Raw genomic sequence first — 6,759 nt, forward strand, 5'->3', positions numbered from 1 at the left:
CAAGATCAGGATAGTTCCCTTTTTTACAATGGCAGAAGAGTTTACTAAACTGTGATAAAGTAATTCCTAACATAACCTTAAACAAGGAAATAAAATAATGGCAGTTAAAAAATGCAATATACTGTCCCAAACCCTCACTGTTGCGTAGGTGACTTGGTAGCAGTACAGGTAGTACAAGCATTTATACCAGTATCCGAGGAAACAAGCAGTGCCCTAACATGCTTATGTTTTTCAATATTTTTTTCTGTGTTTCTTATCTCCTGCCTGCCCTGGGGTGGTGGGGTAGCCTAGTGGTTAAAGCGTTCGCTCGTCACACCGAAGACCCGGGTTTGATTCCCCCTGGGTACAATGTATGAAGCCCATTTCTGGTGTCCCCCGCCATGATATTGCTGGAACATTGCTATAAGTGGCGTAAAACCATGCTCACTCACCCCCGATGTTTGATCTAAATTTTACAATTGCTGAAAATATGTTTGATATTTTGTGAAAAACATTTTTATTTTTTTCATTTTAATATATTTTTTTAATTTTTGGTCAATCTCTTGTTGGTTGAGGTTGGACTGAGAAACACATAAAAAAATATGGATACCCCGAGGAGTACGCAAATCATTTAATGTCTTCCCGCTTGTTTCAAGCTATCCACGGTAACTACAGCTTTTTACTCTCATTTCCATTATTGAAGAGGAATTGTCATCTACTCTTTCATAACTCACATGGGCTTGACCAGGGAATAAGTGTTTTACTTACTTTGTTCATTACTATAAGATATAAATGAGCATAATTATTAATAATGTGGTGGTCTGATATAAAAAAGCACTTGATCACTTGTACTGATCACGTGCCATGCATTTTCCAGATGTTTGTTTTAGACTTTTGTGTCTAACCATGTATTTACAGTGTTATGTTCCAGCCATAGTGGGAATTTTCAGATACACCATTGTTTCAACACCAGAAAGTGTTTGTTTTATTGAGTAGGGCCTAGATTTTCAAAGCTCTCTTTGCGCTAAGATAGTCGTAAGTTAATGTTAATGTATGGCACTTACGACTATCTTAGTGCTAAGAGAGCTTCGAAAATCTAGGCCCAGGAGTCATCAAGTTATTTTGTTTTGTATCCTTACATGCACTCCCTGTTTTCATAGATTTGGTAGGCAATATATGTCTTCCGAATCTAAAGATGGAGTGAAACAATGTTGTGTCGCACTTCGATGTGTCAAACTTTGTTTTCTCCAAATATTAGCTTGGTGCTGTGTATTTCGTACACTGTTTTGCGGCTAAAACGAGTAATTATGAAGAGTCTGTCAACTTCATCATGGGTCGGTGGGATAGCCTAGTGGTTAAAGCGTTTGCTTGTCACAGCGAAGGCCCGGGGTCGATTCCCTAGTAGGGTATAATTTGTGAGGCTTATTTCTGGTGTCCCCCGTCGTGATATTGCTGGAATATTGCTAAAAGTGGCGCAAGACCCAACTGGAATATTATCTGAGGAAATCTACGATGCTAAAACATTAAAACTGTATCCCACCAATGTAGATCGGTGTTTATTGGGGCCGGTACTGTTGGTATACTTGTTCGCAAATCCAGTGAAGATCCAGGTTAGAACTGGTCTTCAACAACTCCTGTTTATCCTAAGAAGTGACTAATAGTATTAAGTGGTCATGTCTGCTGACATGTTCAGAATATGTTTAACATCATTGAATACAAAACCTGTGTATTGGTTTGTTGACAAGGTGGATGGATATCTTGTGGATGCTATCTTCAAAATATGGGGGTGTAACACCTGGCTAAAATGTATCAAAATTTAGCTATTTTATGTAACAGTACAATAGCTGTGAAAGATCAAAGGCAAAGTATTATTTCTATAAGAATGATGGTCATGAATTGAAAACTCATTGTTTAACAAATTTCTCTTTTTTAATTCAAATGGTAAATTGGTGGAGATTTGAGCAATATTGCCAGGCTGCAGATATGATGACGTTCCCTTCTGTCATCACAGTTGCGAGGTGGCAAAATTTATCATTACAGTGGAAGCTGTCAAAACCGGCAGTTGTCCAATCCGGGAAGTTGTCCACATCGGCATAAAATCTCAGTCCCGTCCGTGGCTAGTTCAATTATCATCATTTAAAAGCTCTGCAATCCGGCAGCTGTCAATTCCGGATCTCGGCATGAAATGAGTCGCAATATGGGTTGATACTGTAATCAGCGCTGTCTAATCCGGCGTGTGGCGAGGATTCGGCTGGAAATGTATTGTCACCAATTGATCCTGCGTTGAAATACATGGTTGCCGACAAAGATAATTTAATCTTAGTTCAGCATGGGTATACATGTACATGTAACTGGTGAGTTGACATGTTTTATTGTGATACAACAATGTATATGAGAGTGACAAAACTTGTTCACTTCTCGTCGGAAGTAACTGTGTCATCTGTACAATCCCTGCACGCTGTCTAAACCGGATTACTTGTTTAGTCCTGACGAGTGCCGGTTTAGACAGCTTCCACTGTACTATGCCATATACTACAGCCATACACACTATCACATCCTCAACGAGCTTGGAGTTCCGAATCTCTTTGCATTGATGGAATGAAAGAAAACATGTATTGAAGCAACAGGTGGTCAGAAAAGTAATCGCTTGTGTTAGATTTGAACTTTTAAACCTCACACTAACACCACTGTCAGTTACTCTAGGGGTGATCTGAAACATTGTCCTCTGGGATATGTTCAAACTGAATGTTTCAGATTATACTCTCATATCATTCATTTGGCAATATCAGTGATAATTGTTCTTCTATAAATTCTGAACTTGCTGTACAGTTTTTGAAATGCATGAAATACATCTGAACTGTTGAGTCAATTTGTCAACATATCAATTTAGCTCAACCTTGTTAGTGTATGTTCTCGACCTTACAGGCATTTGTTGGATATGTCTGCATACACATAGAAACAAATCATTTTACAATTGCCTGTTGTTGTTTTATTAATCTGCAAATTTGATCTTGTAGAATGGTCTGGATTTGAAAGTTGCAAGATCAGGTGCTTTCAAATTTCTTTTATGAAAGTTTTATTTTTTTCTGAAAAGGGTCGAAAAATTAACGTTTATTTCTGTTGTGAGGAGACATTAAGATAAAAAAGGGCAATCCACTAACATGTATTGACTTAAAGTAGATACATCAGAATCTGTGCCTACAGATATAGCGACAAAAATGTCAGTTCCTTTTACATGAAAGAGAAATATATATAACTGGGGTTGGCGACATAATATATCATTTTCCCCATGAGAAATGTTTGAGTTTGAATCCCAGGTGCCTACTGCTTATGATCCATGGTTTGCACGTTCCTGTACGAGGCTTTTGGGTTTCATAGAAGTGGAACAACTAGCTACACTTTCTTTCAATATTATTGTTAGCATACCATGAATTTCTGCTCAAAATGGCATTGAACTCAAAACATTTACAATTTGCACATTTAACATAGTATATTGATGTGACATAGTATATTTTTCCTCAGGTTTATTCTTATTCAAACTAAGCTACCACGTCACATATCAGCCGTCTGAAGAATGACAGGATTAGCTCCCCTTATAGTTTCTGGAATTACCTGCCCTACTCTGTATTGAGAGTTATGTCCCCTTATGTTATTTCAAGAATTACCTCCCCTCTTAGTGGATTGGGAGTTACATACCCTACCAGTTTACAATATATCTGTGGAAATCAGTACAGGTGAAAATGAAGAATTTTGTCCATATTTTTGGTTCAGATGTTGTACCATATATGTTGCTTCTTACGAGTCAGTAATGGAGAGCCAGATCTGACATGGAGACTGTGGTGTCAAGTATGTGTCAATGTGATGTCGTCTGCTAGTTTTGTACCATGCGTATCAGTAAGATGGATGTTACATATAAATTATATCTTGACATGTGATGTATATACTGTCATGTTACTTTAAGTTACTGTGTCATATTTGTATGCCAGATGATTCATTTCACAGCACACTTGTCTTGCAGAAGTATCATCAACATTTCTGAAAGTAAAGTGCCATTTACTATCACTGTGTTTTGTTATTTTTGTTAGTGCTGTGTTAGGTGCAGAGATATTGGTTAGAATTGGTAACTGGCAACCCATGCTTGTCACAAGAAGTGACTACTAGGATCTGGTGGTCAGGCTCAGGGAGTGAGTGTGTGTGATTAGTTTTACGCCACACTCAGCAATATTCCAGCTATATGGCCTGTAATAATAGTCTGGACCAGATAATCCAGTGATAAACAGGATCAGCATCGATCTACACAATTGGGATGACGTCAGTGTTTGCAATACTTTAATCTGCCAGTTGGCCATCAGGGCCTGCTACCGCCTGAAGGCCTTAAAATCTACAGGCCCTGAATGAAATCTGCAGGCCCATTTTGTTAAAATCAAACCAATAAAAAGTAAATAGACTACACTGATTCATTTAGCGAAGCCTATGGCGCTGAGAGAAGCATTTATTTGTTAAAGACTGGTGTTGACATTCCTACACTCAAAAGCGCTGAAATACCAGAAGGTGAAACTGCAAGTATCGTAACATGATGGATCATGGATGATTCCCGAACGTTAATAAAGAAAAACAATATGGGAAAGATTCCAATTGAAAAAACAAAATACATTGACAGATAATTTACTGAAGGCCATAAGGGCCTGCAAATATTTGAAACTGCGGTCCCGATACAATAACAACCGACGCTGGGCCTCCGGGCCGGCGATTGTTTCAAACGCTGGATGACGTGTCAACCAAGTCAGCAAGCCTGACCACCCGATCCCGTTAGTCGCCTCTTACGACAAGCATGGGTTACTGAAGATCAATTCTAACCTGGACCTTCACGGGTGCCACATGGTATCTAATTTCATTAATCAGTGCTCATGGCAGTCACTGGATTTTCTGGGCCAGACTGGATTTTTTACAAACAGCAAATGCTATGCCAGATACCTGTAATATAGCTTATGAGGCTAGTGTTTTTTCACATCTTGATGTCATTGCATCCTAATTGCATAGATCGATGCTCATGATGCTGATCACTGGATTGTCTGGTCCACATTCGATTATACACAGACCGCCACCATATGGCTGGAATATTGCTGAGTGCAGCATTAAACAACAAACCAACCAACCAACCTACCAATCACATCTGAAATATATATACTAACAGAAATAAGCAACTGTGCTTCATATACAACAGTGTTATACTACTGAAAGTAACAACATACCACTCTTCCTTTGCCCAGGATCATGAGCAAATAAAGATAGCAATATCCTGTGTTACCCAAATTCCAAATGACAGGCATTCACTTCATGTGAACAGGTGCTTGAAAGGCACTGTGTGGAAGTGTCCTGAAAGATTCATTGTTCACCATTATCAGAGAGCACAGCAATATTTGTTTCTGTCGAATGCAACAAGTGAAAGCACCTTTGATCCTACGCCAAAGACATATGAGTTAGGAATTAACACTGCACTGTATGTAACCCCCCTTAACCCCCCTATTGGCTCCGCTAACGCAAAACAAATCTTCAATGTGCTCTTAAGTCATTTTCTAAGGGGGTGGGGTTTTTTTTCGAACCACCCACCCCCTGGATCCGCTAATGTATATTATAGGTCCTCTGTCTGGAAATTTTATCATCCTCGCCATTTTCACTAAGACTTATATTATTGTTTTTTATTAAACTACTGAAGAGACCACATTTTGGCTGTGAAATTTATTTACAAGGACTGACTGTGTATTTGTTTTCGGCTTAAAGGGGTATGAATCTAAGGAAGGATAACAATATATGGATTAAACAACTTCTTTATTATAGTGAAGTATTTCACATTTCGGTGAAAGTAGCTTGGTAACAGTGTTTGGACCTACACTGAAACGTCGCTCGAACAATAAGAAAAGAAGTTGTCTATCCATATATTGTTATCCTTCCTTGCTGTCCCACCTTCTAAATGCCTCTCTAAGAAGGGCATGAATCTTCTTTCAGCTGTATCACGATGGGCGACAGGTTAATAAACGAGTCACTTTCCTTGGTAATGACCACTGTGGAAGACTGACTGACTGACTGACTGAGTTTGGTTTTACGCCGCTTTTAGCAATATTCCAGCAATATCACGGCGGGGTACACCAGAAATGGGCTTCACTCATTGTATCCATGTGGGGATACGAACCCGGGTCTTCGGCGTGACGAGCCAACGCTTCAACCACTAGACTACCCCACCGCCCCCACTGTGGAAGAAAGGACAAAAACCAGTGTATAGTAATCAACACTTTAGTCTACAGGTTACAATATACATATATGATGAAGACAATCTCATTGGTAGACCAGTATATTGGACAGCACACTGCTGTCAAGGGTAAGACAATTGACTTCATGATGAATGCTTCACATTAGATACCTCGCCTGTAGCTCTTGGAGGAACATTGTGGTTCTGCAGTATCTGACAACAAAGACAAAGTGCTCATACCGCCAGAAAACACTGATTTTCATCTGGTCCTGTCCATGGTTTAGCCGTTGCTCAGCAATATTACAGCTACATAAGGGCACTGCACATACTGCTCAAAACAGGTTAAGAACACCCACAATTAGAAGGCAACCCACTTCCCATAAATTAACTATAGTCATATGAAATAATCAGGTGTTCCTAAACATCTTTTGAGTAGTATACAACCAGATATGGTTATGATATGACCAAATATCCAGTGATGATGATCTGTGCCATTGATGTATAATTACAAGATGTCTAACAAGTCCCGAGTC

This window comes from Haliotis rubra, unplaced genomic scaffold (assembly GCF_003918875.1).
Source record: "Haliotis rubra isolate DU_JTF1 unplaced genomic scaffold, ASM391887v1 Scf26, whole genome shotgun sequence".
Classification (NCBI taxonomy): domain Eukaryota; kingdom Metazoa; phylum Mollusca; class Gastropoda; order Lepetellida; family Haliotidae; genus Haliotis; species Haliotis rubra.